Below are 16,225 nucleotides of genomic sequence, written 5' to 3' on the forward strand. Positions count from 1 at the left end.
AACTATTGTGGCAAACCACTGAAATTTTAGGGCATGTTTGTTTCATCAGCTATAGTTACCTTAACTATATGGAATTGAGTAATACTATTTCTAAAAACTGTCCCACATTACAAAATATTTGGTAAAGCTGACCAAAATTACATGGGAAGCAGATGGTCTATGGAGCTTACAGCTCTATCGGGATCATTAGAAAAACAGAAAGTTAATGTTTGTTGATTGTTACTGGTAGTATATAGCAAAATGTCAAAAAAAAGGAGATGCACTTAAGAAAAGGTTAGATGGTTTGCAAGCCAAAATAAATCAAAACAGAAATTTTCCAGAAATTTTTCAAGGTGATTCTTAACTTCCAGTTTTGGGATTCACATATAGAAACTTGGAAGTCATCACCCCATTTTAACAACAAGTAAAAAGCTGAACAGGCTGAAAAATCAAAACCTTTCTTGGATCAGTAAGAGAGAGGAAGACACAGGGAAAGACACTGCCCCTAATATTGGAGAGACAGACAGGTGAATATGGGAGGCACATCTTACTGGAGCAGAGACTCACAAAGGTGAAAACCTGAACTGTAATTGACCAACTGCTGGAGGCTCAGAGTGGACAACTCTGAGAGTGAAATCTCAATGAGGACCCAGTCATAGTGGGACTCCCACAGTCTTGTGAAATTCACCTCCAGGAGAAAGACTAGATTACCATAGTAGATATTGGAGAAAAATCCCCTTCTACTTCTGGCAGGGGAAAGTGAAAAAGAACATTTTTGAAATATGCCAGATTACTCGTTCTTAACAAGGCCTACATTTTGGAGAAACTAGTTAACCAGAACCTAACCTGCTGGGGTATTTTCAGAGCCTAACTGACTTGGAGGAAGGAAAACATCCAACTCAGCTCATTCTAGCAATACTTTTCCACCAAAGGGGAGAGGAGAAGAAATTGAGAAATACTTATGAAGTTCACAGTCTAGAGACATAAAGTCACAAAAAGACAGACCTAATCATAGGACTATAGCACACTGATCCTCCCCACACACTTTGTCACTACATCACTGCCCAACTATTTACAGCAGTTCCTTTTGCCTGGCACATCATGTCTGGCTATCAAGAAAATGTTACAAACCATAGTAAAAGGCAAAAAAAAAAAAACACAATTTGAAGCAGTTATGATTAACATGCTAAGGGATCTTATGGGTAGGTAGACAGTGTGCAGGAACAGATGGGTAATATGAATAGAGAGATGAAAATCCTAGAAAAGAACCAAAAAGAAATGTTAGAGATCAGATACACTGTTACAGAAATGGAGAATTCCTTTGATGGTACTACTGGTAGACTGGATATGGCTAAGAATCTCTGAAAGTGAGGACATATCAATAGAAACTTTGAAAACTGAAGAGTGAACAGAACAGACTGAAAAAAAAAGAGCAAAAAACAAGAGCAGAATATCCAAGGACTATGGGACAACATAGGTGTAACATACATGTAATGGGAATATCAGAAGAAGAAAAAAAAAAAGAACAAAAGAAATATTTGAAAAAATAATGACTGAGAGTTTCCCAAAAGTAATGTCAGAAACTAAATTATAGATCCTGGAGGCTCGGAGAACACCAAGCAGGATAAATGCCAAAACAAAAAACAAGCAAAAAACCTGAAACAAAGCCCCCCCCCCAAACTATAACTAGGCATATCATTTTCAAACTACAGAAGATCAAAGAAAAAGGACAATTTTTGCAAAAAAGCTAGAGGAAAACAAACCTTACCTATAGAGGAACAAAGATAAGAATTAAATCCAACTTATGTTCATAAATCATGCAAGCAAAAAGAGAGTAGAGTGAAATATTTAAAGTATTGAGAGAAAAAAAAAAAACACTAACCTAGAATTTCTGCACCCTGTGAATCATCCTTAAAAATGAAAGAGAAATAAAGCCTTTCTCAGACAAAGAAAAAAGAAGTGTTTTGTCCACCCATTATTTTAGACAGTCACAAAATAACCACTATTCTCTCATTAGAGAGATATTAAGGTTGAGAAAACAATGGGATATATAAAACTTGACAGTTATGTCTCAGAGAGAACTTTCAGTATCATATGTGAATTTAATATGAAGAAAATTGAAAACAATCCTACTATTTTTTTAGGAAGTTGTATTATGAAAGAAACCCTGAAACTGCATGTAAAAGACTTTGATAAACAATTAAGACAAATTTTGTCCACCTGTACTTGCACAAATGGAAACAAACTAGATGGACTTTGAGATATTTTTTCCTCTTGAGGAAGAGGGAGTGTGAAATAGATGCTGCAAAAAGGCACTACAAGGATATCTGGTGATCAGAGAAGTGGACCAATGCAGAGAGATATATCTTTCTGCCAAGGATTTTGCTGTCCTTTATGGTTTATAGTGTTGTCCAGCATAGGACAGTATTTTCTATTCTCCTTGACTAAGTTTGATCAATGGAATGTGGACCAAATCAGTCTATTCTAAGTCTACCTCCTCTTCTTTGATATTAATATACATGGAGATTTCAGAAGCCATATATTGAAGAGGGTAGAAAATCCATTGCTCTTGGTTACGAATAAAGCTCTGTTGTGTTTACCCACTGAAATTTGGAAGTTTACTTTTGATAACAGCTATTATTACCTTCGATGTTCCTTAATCCATACACTCATTACAGGAAATATGTTACAATGAAAGTTAATCACAGACTGAATTCTGTGAAATGTGCAAAATTCATTAGCAAGAAAGTACACAAGCAGACACACCACCTGTTCTTATAAGGCGTTCTTAGGCATTTTGACAAATACCTTGGATAAAAGGTTAACTAGAGGCAGACAAAACTGTATTCTCAGGGCAGAATCAGCCAATACTCTACTTGAGGCTCCTCAAGTCTTCAAGTTTGTCCCTCCAGATTTGCTGGTTTCTTTATCCCCAAGCAGTTATTCATTCTCATACCATCTGAATTCTTAGCCTTTTGGCTAGGAAAGCAATCCACACAGAGCCCATAAAGTTGATTGTAGATCATCTTCTCACCTCTCCAATATTCTTCTGAAATGGAATTTTAAACTCTCAAGTCTTTGCTGTTTCCTACGCTTTCTGTTCACATTAAATAGATGATGTATGTGTATTCAATTATATGTTATGGTTTCTCTTTTAATATTTAGTGAGAAAATAATTCTGCAGTAGTTTGTTCCACCTGTGCCTTAAACCTTCACCATTGGTCATGGCTTTTCAATGAGACACAGCACCTACAACTGGCCACAAGACTTCACTGAGGTTTTATCTGCACAGAAAAAGTGAAACACCTTGTCTGCTTATTCTTTATTCCAAATTTCTTCACATGTGTGTTTAATCTAGCTACATGTTATGTCATATTTTATGAACCACATTGAGAAAAGGTACCATAGGTACAAAAATGTATACATATGAACTATGTTTCTCTAAAATGTGCTTCCTACTCCAACTTAGAAAATAGATACTTAAAAAAATTATCCTTTTCCTAATAATTCCCAAGTATGTAGCATCTGATGCCCCTTCTCCCCTTTACCATCAAATATATGGATAGTGTTATATTTTAGTTGTGGGTCAGTGCTAACACTGTGCATCTAAGAATAATTTGACCTGGATTCTAGATGTGTTTTTTAATAGCTCAGTGAAATTAGGAAAATGCCTCAGCTCATAGGGTGTCAGTTTCCCTATTGCTAAAATGAGGTAGGCGAAGTATTCAAAATTAAATGGTAAATCTTGTTCAGCTACAAAATTTACTATCTGGCGTTAGGATTAATCTGTGCTGATTTCACCATATACTCATTAATGAAAACCAGAGCCAGACAAAAATTAAAGCAGCGAATATAGATTCTATTCCAAAAAAATACTGCCAAAAGGGAAGAGACTCCAGAATAAAACTGGGCTAAATTCCAAATATTGGGCTTATTCTGAATAGAACTTGTGGGGATTTATAGCCAAATGGCAAGCATGTGGGTGGGGAAATTAGTGAATGGACAATTACTAAGAGGAGACATCAAGTCTGGGAGGACTCTGGCTGAACTGACCAAACAGAATTCTTGCTGAAGGCAGGCTAGGGTGATCAGATATCATCTGGAGGATAGTGGGTATTAGGAGTGTGATCAGGTATCAGTAGTGGGGATTTATCTCTAAACTAACTTAGCAGGATTCTTGCAGATTCTGCAAGGAAGCAGATGGATGAGTCTTGCTGGGGAGAGGGTTCAGGGGATCTGATTTAAGTTTGGTCAAGCAAAGTATCCTTTGTCACACCCTAGAATTCATTTTTTTGTTTGTTTGCTTGTTTTAACAGGTTTCTGTAATGTGGACAATACCTTTTTATTTTAGGGCACCTCCTCTTGAAATATCAGAAGAGGAAATATTCTGATTATTGAAGTTCCTCATTGTGAATAAATTTATTATAATCACCATTCATTAGCAGTATATTAAGTGTGCTTATATCTTTCAGGATAACCCATCTTATGGCAAAATAACAATTCTAAAGTCTTACTGTCTTACAAAACCAAAAGCTTATTCCTTGTTCATACCACATGTTCACTGCAGGTTGGCTACAACTCTACTCTGCATCACCTTCACTCTGGTATCCAGCTAATGCAACACCTCTATCTGAAGTATTAGCAATCTGTGGAAGAGAAAAAAAAAGAGATATATTGGGAAATCACATGATGCTTCTCAAAATGTCTGCCCACAAATGATACACATCAGGTCTGCAAAATTACTGCAAGCAAAAGCAAGTCTATGTCATTGGCCTGGTATCACCGAGAAGGGGAAGTAAATCTTCCTTACCATAGAAGTGTTCAATATCTGTGAAAAATAATACAGTCTACCAATGTGTGTTTGAATATATCCTCTACATAAACTTTAATTGAAGACTGATAGTAGGGATTTTTCTCTTTTAAATATGGGAAAACGAAGCTCATAGATGCAAAGCTATCACATTTTAAAAGCCTGGATTTAAAGAAAAATGCAGATCGATGGTTTTCAAAGCCCATGCTCTTAACTTGTAATCATCTGGTCAAATGTTTATTAATTGATCATATTCATCTACAAAATTCTCCTAAAAATGAGTAAGAATGATCTGAATAATGGTGATGATGATGATATTGAAAACACAATATTGGCAATGATTTTTTTTTCTCCTTCAGTTGGGAAAGCTGTTGTTTCATTAACACCTGTGCTCTATATGGCTTCTAAACATTTTAAATATTGGTGTTCTGTAAGGGAAAACTTTTATAGTGATTCAGTTTTAAACTTCTGATTTTGCTCTTTTATTTTCTTAGCCAGGGATGTGGAGGAGCACTGAGGCAAAGTCAAAGAAGCAGAACAAAGAGAAAGGGAGGGGTAAGCATAGCACTTTTCCTCATTCAGAAATTGAAAATTTAACAGTTGATCAGCTATGAGAGTGTTTTTGAGGTCCCCTTGTGTTTTACATTCCTCTCTGCTTAATTAATGACTCACTCTGCATTTTAATCTGACTTCTTTGATTATTAACACAGTAGCATTTTTATTTAAGAAGAATTGCAGGGAGGTGGATCAGAGAGAGTATTGGTCCATATCTCACCCATGTTTGAATGCCCAATAATGTCTTGCTGATTCACATGGAGACCTCATTCTGTATCTAACATGGATCATGGTTGGTACACAGTACGAATGCTAAACTTTATTACTCTAGACTTTCTTTAGAAATTTGAAATTGTTTTAAAAAATCATTTTTTAAGTTCCATAGATAAAGCATAAAAATTGAATATATTTCATATTCCTTGAGCCAGGGCTTCCACACAGAGATGTATAATCATTGATATAGAATAAGTGAGGTTCATATTAATCACCCTCAAATACCCAGGTAAAACGGTCCAGCGTTTATTTAACAAGGCATAGTTGGAACTGGTTGCTGCTGTTCTATTATTGAATTATATTTACTACTTTTTCTTACCCTTTTATTTCCACAATTTCACTGTTATTAATCCAGGAAAACAAGAATTGAAAACTCTCTGTTTCTCTCCCTCTCTCTCCCTCTGGCTTTGGAGGCTATAATAAACTCCATTGAATTTATTATTTTTTATCATATTTTTAGAAGACACTATACTCACATATTCAGAGGTTCTACATTAGATTTAGTTTGTCCTTCAAAACTGGATTAGAGAGAGATGCCAACACATATGGTAACTCCTGGAACAGTTTGCAGTTTGAACAACCTACAGGAAACCATGAGAGCCACATTTCCTGTCAGTATTGTGAAGCCAAAATCTGTGTTTGGAAATGAACTTGAGCATGTACCTAAGATCTGTGCAGAAACCCATTTAGTGATCTTATACAGTTTTAGAGGTGACATATCCTGAGTGATATTCCAATAAAAGCTAACAAAATCTTGATTGCATTTTAATAAGTGAAAGTAATTTTGAGTTCTACTTTGTGTTTTTTTAAATACTATTTTTACAATTTTTAAATTCCACTCCAAATCAAAATCACGCTCAATTTCTTGTCTCTGATAGTCTTGTCTACGCGTTCCCTTTGTTTCATTTTTCTTCAAAAGACAAGAATACTTGAAATGTCTCTCCTTGATATAGTTTCCAATTTTTCATGTGCACTCTCTGTATTTATGTAAATAAATTTGCAGCCTTTCTCGTTATTAGCTATTAGTTGTGAAATAAACCAGTGACATGCTAAATAAATTTTTAAACATCTACAATATATGAGCTATCTATGTGAATAGGTCCTTTGATCTATCAGAAGGAACACAACTGATAAGAAACTATAGCAAATTTCCCAATTCTGAAAGTTTCTGGCTGTTAACAATTGGCACTTCAAAGAATCTATGACAACAGAGATGGTGACAGCTAAGAGTGTATCATGAGGAGAGTTTATAGTAAACAAATGTGTCCTTTGATGCCAATTTGGCTTTCTAAAGACATTTGTTATTACTGGATGGAATTTCAAAGGCTGCTTCACAAAACCTGCTTGAAAAATTGCTCTGTGGCATTACTCCAAGGCCTGTATTTATGTATGTGAAAATGGTTTGTTTTTACACTTTTAAATAGATGATTATAGCTATAGGTATCTTCCATTTCTATAATATGCAGGGAGGATAACATGTTAATTTGGCCCAGAGTATGATCCCTTATGCCATGACAGATGCTTTCAGTCATTGAAATAATATGCTTAAGAGAAGATTCTCCACACTTCGGATAAGCTACTCACTTCATTACCTTTACTTTCCCAGTGCTCAGCTATTCAGCAGAAATGTGGCCTTTCTCTACAGCTTCCACTCCTCAGTCTACAGCTTCACATCAGAAACGTGGGTAGTTGCATAGCTTACTACGTCTCTTGCCATCATTAGTTTTCTCCAATAGAGAACTAGTTACTTCATGTTTCTTCTTATTTAGTAAAGGTTGAAACTTACTGGGATTCTTTTTTCAAACTTGGTCTCCTCTTCCCTTTAATACTCAGAGCAAGCAGTGATGGACAGTACTAGACATGAAAATTAAATGTGCAGGTGTCTACCTGCCATGAAGCTAAATTGAATAGAAGCCAAAAAGTCAAAGAGCAACAATAATTCAGGAATAAAATGAGGCTTTTCTTCAATTTTGAGGCAAAAGAAAATACCTTTTGTTTACCAACTTCCTTAATTATACAGTAGATATTCCACATGTCTAAAAGATGCAAGGGGAAACACTAAATTGGGTGCTTAGATGTCACAAGGTAGTTGTCAAGTCCTCATGCCTCTTACTATTGGATAACTGTTTTTAGGATTTCATGTCTGAATTGGCAAGAAGAAAACAACCATAGGTCAATTATCTACCTAGTCAGTGTTAAAATGCCCCAACATAGATAACACTGTCAAATTTAAAATTATTAGTGGACAGTTGTGAGAGAGGTTTTAATGGCTAAAGACACAATGAAGATATTTGAAAAGGCTTATGAAAGAAATGTCAGCCCAATCACAACCCCACACTCTAATAAAAATGAAGTTTTCAGAAATGATATATTTGTATTAAATTGACATGTTGTCCTTTACTTTGGCCAAAATACAAATGAGGCTATTTAAAAATAAATGAAAAGGGGAGATAATTTACCTCTATCATCCTGAAACATTGGATTCTTCTTATCTATGATATCATTAGCTATATTTATGATAAATCAAACCATCTTTTTTTTTTTAGTGTGTAACAAAATTCACATCACTCGCTGAAATTTTTACACATACACGTACACATATGTTTGTTTGATGCAAAAATATCAGTATGCTTCTTATAGTGGCATATCAAGACACAAAGATGAATTGGATGTGAATCTAACCATCAGAAAATATATGTTTTATGTTTAAACCAAAAAATTAAACAAAATGATATATTTAAAAGACAACAAAGTAAAATGGAGACATATTTACCATAAATATGTTAGAAAGAAGATTAGTATATATATGTTACTCAGTGTGGATATAAGTTGGTAAGATCAGCATTAATATCCTAATATATACTTTAGGTGAAATAACAATACATATTTAATGGAGGAGGAAATCCAAATGTATAATCAATATATCTATAAATGTTTGCTGTCATTAGTAATCAAATAAATAAATTGAAACTGGTTAAAGTATCTTTTGCCTCTTGATTTTGCAAAGATTTGAAACAAATGGTAATATAAATAATTAAGGAATAAGGAAAAGGCATTTTCACATGCTACTGGTGGGAATGAAAATTAGTCCATCTTTTGGGAAATAAATTTGTCAATATTAATGAAAGAATCCTTAACACTTTTATGAATTTTATCCCACTTTTATCCTAATTTATGTATTTTGTTCATAGTTTATTCCAAGGAAATTGATAGAGTTGGACATTAAGACATATATGTGAAAGTGTGCAAAATAATGTTATTTCTAGTAATAAAAACTCTAAAAATGAAAAGTTCTTAAATAATACATTTATGAGACAAGATCTGGGCAGGAAAACACATATTTAGAACTAGTTAGCTAACATAGACAAGATGTCGTAATTAATACTTAGGTACATCATAATGTTACTTTTGATGTGTTATTGTTCGTGAAGGTGTAAAATACGATGTTTATTTTACTAGTTCTGCTTTGACCTTTTACACGCATTATTACACGAACGTGTTCATGCTAGTGAGTCAAAAACTTACTGGGTTTGGGGAAGCAAAGTGGTGCACATACATGAAAAATTGGGGTCAGGAAAGTGATGGGGCCAGAACTTAGGTAGACAGCCAGGAACCAAGAAGATACAAATCACACAGAAATCAGAGCAAAATAGGTACCAACAGCATGCAGGGCATTGACAGGAAATGAGAAATAGGTGAAGTCAAGGAGAAGAATAAGCTCTGGGACCCATTAAAAAGGACAGGCATCACAACTAAGGCAATTTTCTATTGCAGCTTTGCTGAACTTTAAGCTTCTTGAAAGCTTTTATCCCAATGGTTAGTAGAATGGCTGGAAATAATGGGTGTGCAAAAGTAGAACTGAAGTAATGTACTTTTTACCCTTTAACCCTGAGACAGCCTACTCTGGAGTTTTTCAGCCATTTAATATAAAAAATAATTCCAAAACCAAAATGTGATAATTATATAGTTACATTTTGTTTGAGCAAAGGTCAAGAACAAGTATTTTATTTTACACATGAAGGTAGATACTCTGGATTAAAAAGCATCTAAGTGAATATTTTCATGTTATAACTTCACGTTGAATTAGGCCTTTACTATTGCACTTGGTATCAATGTTGTGTGCATTTGTTCCTCTCCCCATCCACACAGTGGGAGCTTCTAGCCTTGGAACATTTATTCATCTTTAAATTCTTGGCTCAAGGTTGTATTGATACCTCCCACTGTTTTTAAACTAATCTGAATGCTTTTCCCTTTTGGACCACTACTCCTTTCCCTTCTCTGCACCATGGTTTAAGCTGACTTAACTTCATATTCTAAGAGCTGACATGTGCCCTAGGCTTGAACAACATTATAATTTCAGGAGTAGCCCCTGACAAAAAATTAGATGTGGCCAGTGAAAATAAACGCTTGAGATGGTTGCTGGAGTTCTTAGATGAAAAGCATTCTTCTTTTGAACTCCAAACTGTAAGTGATGTAAGCTACAGTTGCACAACATAGAGAAATCCTACCTGAGAATAACATAATAGAGAAGAGAGTAAAATGGAAAGATGAAGGGAGAGGAAAGAGAGAGAAGAGAGAGAGAAAGAAGAGGTTTGATGATGATATTGAGCACTTAGAGCTCTGCCTAAAATCAGTCCAGATCTTCTCAATCTTTTTTTTTCTTTTTCTTTTTTTATTGAAGTATAATTTACATACAATGTTATGTCAGTTTCAGGTGTACGAAATAGTGATTCAACATTTATATATATTATGAATTGCAGATCTTCTCAATCTTATGAGCCAATACATTTCTTTTTTATACTTTAGTTAATTTGAACTATGTGTCTGTAGCCTACAAGTGAGAAAATCCTCAAAAATTCACCAGTGGAAACTAAGAGCAGCTATAAAGATATTACTGGGGAATTGGGAACATTTGGATATAGCCTCTATATTAGGTAATATAATTGGATAAATGTTAGTTTCCTTGGGTATAGTAATCATAGTGGGGCTCTATAAATCAATGGCTTTAGGAAATACATGCTGAAATATTTAGGGATAAAGCATCATAAAATCTGCAACTTTTATTTTTAAATGCATCAGTAAAATGTATATTTATATAGAGAGATAAAACAAACATGCAAAAATGTTAACAATTAATGAATCCAGGTGAATGATGTATGTGTGTTGAGAAAATGAGCAAGGGAAACCTAAGTCAGAATGGAGTTGGGAAGCCGTGCAGGGAGGGCTCTCATGAACGTATCACTAACTGCAGTTTACTGACCCCAGCAGGAAGAAAGATTTCCTTCTTCTGACCCAGCAGCAATAAGCTGCCCACTGCTTGCAGCTTAAACAAACAAACAAACAAAAAAGTCACAAACAAACAAAAAAGCCCTCCCCAGTTTCCTTCTAAAACCCAGTAAAATCTGGCCTTCCCTTGGTCTCTTTAAACTTGCCTACGTTTTGCCATAGTTTGCTTGTCTGAAATTACAGTTCCTCTGTTATTCCCAAATAAACTCATTTTGGCTAGCTACAGACCTTGTTATTTCATTTTTAAGGTCAACAATGTTCATCGACTGTTCTATTGACTTTCAGTAAGTTTGACGCTTCTTGAAATAAAGTCTGAGGGGAAAACCCACAAAGCAATAATTCCTGAGTAGTACAATTGCTTTATAATAGATGCTCAGCAAAACATGTTCCTTTTCAATTTTTGCAATATTTTATAAACTGCTTTATTCATTAGAAGTAATCAAATCTTAATCAAATTTACACTATAACTTGTTTTTAACCTTGCTATCTGCACAGAGATCAAGCTGTGTAATAGCTTCTATATTTGGGAAGTGAAAGTGAGTTATGTATAACAGAAGGAATTAAATTGTCAAGTCAGATTTGCATTAATCAGACATTTTACCTGGTACCAAACTTTACTAATCATTTAAAGGGTATAATTAACTACTAGATATATGTGAAGGTTTGAGACCATCAGTACTTTTCAGTAGGACTTTGCTTGCCACATTATGATGTGCTCTGTCCAGATTGATATGTTACATTTCTAAGAAATATATATGGCTGGATTATGTACATAAAGTGGAGACAACATTTCACTCCTGAAACATCTTCATTTTATACTCAGATAGTTACATAGCTTACATGACTTCTTCCAGGGAGCTATGCCTATAAATTTTCATATTCTAGATTTGTTTACCATACACAATGCTAGACAAACCAGGAACATCCAGCTAAGAGCATTACATAAATAAAGGGTCTTTGATAGTAAGTATCATTAATGTGTTAGCCAAGAAGCTTGTCTTTAGCATGTTTACAAGGAGGTTTGTCCAGCTTACCTTCCTTCTTTCTTTCCCCTGGGCACACAACTCCTCACATTGAGAGAATAGACTGCAGAGCTGTTGCTGATCATGTTTTCCCCAGAATCTCACCTTCCTCTCCCATCCTGAAGATTCTCATCTCAATTACCTCAGTTGACCTATATCCCAGTACCAGCACTTGGTTTCCATTGTAAGATAGCACTGGCAGCTGGGCAGGGGGCTGGAGAGAACTGCCCTTGTAAATCCACACTCCTTGTGGTCCTGGCATGGAGAGGAAAGAACTTAAAGGATTCCTATATCTCCCAGAGTGAAGGGAGTGAAACAGTGAACTCACAGTCCTGAAAGGGACTTGCAGTGCTAGAGAGAAGAACACCAAATGTTCAGAGCTTGTTGCTGGAGGGAAATTAGTTCATGTGGATACTTCGGCAGTAGACACAGAGGCATGACAAGCACAAAGGTGAAAGAAGGTAAGCTGGATTTCATCAAAAGTCAGCCAGAAAAAACCCATCCTCCTCTCAATTTCTGGAAACTGAAATCAGCCCAAGGGCTAAGGCAGGAAAAGAAAAGAGAATTGTGAAATGACAGTTTACCTTTAAAAGATTGAATTGTATATCATGAATTACCTGAAACAATACTCTTTTGAAGGAGTAAAACACATTAAATTGACTAGAATATGTTGTCCACCATTTGGAGAGTTAAGGCTAAATTAGAGATAAGATTTGAGCAATAAAACAATAGTTCTTTCATTGCACATCAATCTAATAGACTACTGTAAGTTTTATGTCCTCTGAACATATATATATCTACATTTTTGTTGTTGAAAGCACAAATGGTTTGTATACTGTAATGGTGCATTGAGAAACCAGAACTTGTGGATATAATCAGAAAGCATCTTTATTTTTCTCTCTGGTTGTCTATTAAAAATGTGTTCAGCGATAAAGTTCTTCGTTTACCCTTGGTTGAAAACTCAGGTAGTGTCCTGCTTTGGCTTACTTACTCCTATAATAAAATGTCACACAGTTGCACTAAAAAACAACATATTTTCAGCTCAGATGTTACATACACCTGGTTCTTAATGGTAATGAAACTCACATCTGATTGAAAATGCCATCTACCTGATCTTTTGGGGACATGTCACTTGCTGGCCTCTTGCGGGAGGCTAGGATGGTGTTGTTCTTCCCCTCATACTTTTCCACCTCCTCATCCACTTAGCTAAAATTTGTGACCAGCTCAGGGAGGAGAGTTAAGGCAACAGTTATGGCAGTCACCTTATGCTGCCATAAACAAGCTTTGTACTTTCCAGCCCTGCTAGGTGTCTAAAACATACTCTGATTCATGTCAGTTATTCATTTTATTTTTACATACTCTAGGAGTGCATGCCATTTCCAATAGCAGCATTTCTTCTCCACTTGCCTGCCAAATCAACTAGCCACTTCACTTCTCTTGTTTCCTGTCTCTAGACTTCTCAGATGGGAGGCACACACAAATTTATGCAATGAAGCAGAGATGTATCAAGCTCCTCCTTTCTCTTCATTGAGTGACATTTTACTCACCCCACTTTGTACCACTGGAGGATAGGGCCTCATGATGCTGCCCTCTCCAAAAAAAAAACTCAAAGAATAGCCTCTCTCTTTTTAACACATTTTCTTTTTTAATCCATCATGTGGATAAGGGGGCTGAGAGTCAATCATCAATTTTGGCTAATCTTCTTCTTCAAGGAAACAAGAATAGTCAAAGTTATATTTTTATATTCAATATTGATTGTATTTATGCTTCATCCAAAACTGAGACTGAACAAGTTTAATATTTATATGCTGGGTGTCTATCTATCATCTACCTACCTACCTATCTATCTATCTACCTATCTATCATCTATCTATCCATCCACCTATCTTTTTTATTATTGTGTATGTTGGCGACTTAGAACAAATTCACTCATATTAAAAAACAACTTCTCATTTGCAATGTCCACTCTTAAGACTTCAGAAAAGAACCTATTTCTTCATGTATAAAATGACTAAATTTTGATTTGTCATCATTAGATTCTCTTCCAAATCTGACATTTTAAGTCCTTTGCCCGTTGCTTCTACCATGGATTCTTTTTGGAGCAAGTTGGTAGGTATGTAAATTGTGTTCTAGGAATAAAATTCTATGTTTCACAATATGGCAAGGCATACAGATAAGTCTCAGTAATGATTGTGGATAAGCTACGCTCGGTTCTTCTCAATTTTCATATTGTATATACCAGCTCACTGCAGGTGCCAAGTTGCATACACCTTACTACATGAAAAGCAATATAGGTGCGAATGTGAGCAGTTGGGAAATAAGATGAAGAGAAGTGGCTTAGTATACAAAATGAGAATTAACAAAATAAATAAATAAGACTGCAGGACAGTTACACCCTCCAGATCTCAAAATTATACACTGCAACAAGGAATTACACACGTACAAAATTCACTTCCTAATACTGTCTGAGTAAAGGAAGTAAATTAAGAAAACAGAAGGAAAGTGAGAAAGCAGTCTCACAAGACTGAATAACAATAAGATAAACAAGCTCTCTTGGTGCCTAGAAAACAAAGATGGTTCATATCCCTGAATAGCACTAGTCACTTTGACATAAAGCAGAGACACGATTTTTTCATCTGCTCCCCTTATTGAATTGTATGCTTGTATGTTCTGGAGGAGTTTTTTAAATGCACTGTTTTTCCACCTATTTATTTCAAATTGTAATCATTCAAATAGAAATTTCAAGAATTCTAACCTTTAAAAAAATCACAAAATATACACATTTTTGTTTCCTCATTTGACTTTTAAACATGAGTATAACTTTAAGGTCATATTTTTTAAAAAAGTGAATTTGTCTTTTTTAATGTTTCCTTGGAATCCTCAATTCTGTAAGTGCTTAGATTCTTTTGTTTTACTATCTCAACTTTCCTTAGACTATTAATGTCAACAAGGCTATTTCATGATTTTTGCCACTTGGACCTACATATCTTCATCCTGTAGTGGTTTGCACTCTATATTTATTAAAGGTATATTCTTTTTGATTTTCTGTTTTTAGTCACTGCCCTCATTACCTTTCATTGCTCTTGAGAGACTATCACAGTCAACAATAGTCATTAGCTAATGATCCATTGTCTCTTAAAGGCAAGTTTAGAAACACAGAGATGATCATGCTGAGCAAGTGAGAACTGAATACCTAACACATTATGAAAATGAAATAAAGGGAAATAAAGGGAAAAATCCAATTAGATCTTATTAGTAGGGGTCAAAAGAAGTAAGGCTTTTCATTGGTTCTAACATATTTCCCATGTCAATGTACCATAGAAGAAAAGTATAATGAGCGGTGGAGAACCACATATTTATGAAGTGAGTCACTGAACAATTTCTGCAAGTTGCCACCAAACAAAATGTAAATTACAGGCAATGGCTTAATTTCAAGTCAGCCTTTACTCTTTAGTCAAACTATCTCTGTATTGCTCAACACACTCATTTCAGTATCAAAAATGCTCAAAAATAGTAACAATCTTTGCAGGTTTTGGCAGAATATTCTGTTGGCAAAGAGTCACCGATCCTTATATTTAGTGTTCAGTTTCTAGAATTAATTTAATGAGGTAAGAAGTCAACAGCACAATAGACTCTTTTAATTCGGGTTCTAGTTGAATAGTTGATACTGAATACTTTTTGTGTTATTGAATAGTTGTACTTTTTCTCATTACACATTTATAACCTTATTCACAACCCTATCTCAGACCATGGTGTAATTATTCTTTACAACTTCATACCGAACATAACACTATATAATGCTGACGTGGGATCTTTAACTTTAGATCTATGACTTATGCACATAGCTTCCAGATTTAATAATATAAATTTTATCCTACCCCCAATTATTGTAGTAGATGTGATAATTTAAAACAGCAGGAAGGAGACTGATGACAACTTTTTATTATATAAAGTGGCATCTCTCATATTCTTTGTTTTCAAAGTTAGACTTGCGTTACGCCTTTTAACAGCTTTTAAACTATAATTTAAATATTTTAAATTTCTTCTTTTTAATTTTTCCTACTGATCTCACCCCCTTGCAATACAAAAGCCTAATTAAATTCTAATGTATTTTTCTTGCATATACCTCCCAGTGTATTGTCAATCATACCATATGTCTTGTCACATTTTGTAGCTCTAAAAAGCATGTTGCATGTGACTTATGTGTTACAAGTAGTGTTTTAATATAGAGTCATCTGATACTTTAGTAAGATGTATTTAATTTCTAATTTTAGAAAATTTAAAAATTCAAAAGGTAGGA

Source organism: Globicephala melas, chromosome 18 (assembly GCF_963455315.2).
Source record: "Globicephala melas chromosome 18, mGloMel1.2, whole genome shotgun sequence".
In the NCBI taxonomy this organism is placed as follows: domain Eukaryota; kingdom Metazoa; phylum Chordata; class Mammalia; order Artiodactyla; family Delphinidae; genus Globicephala; species Globicephala melas.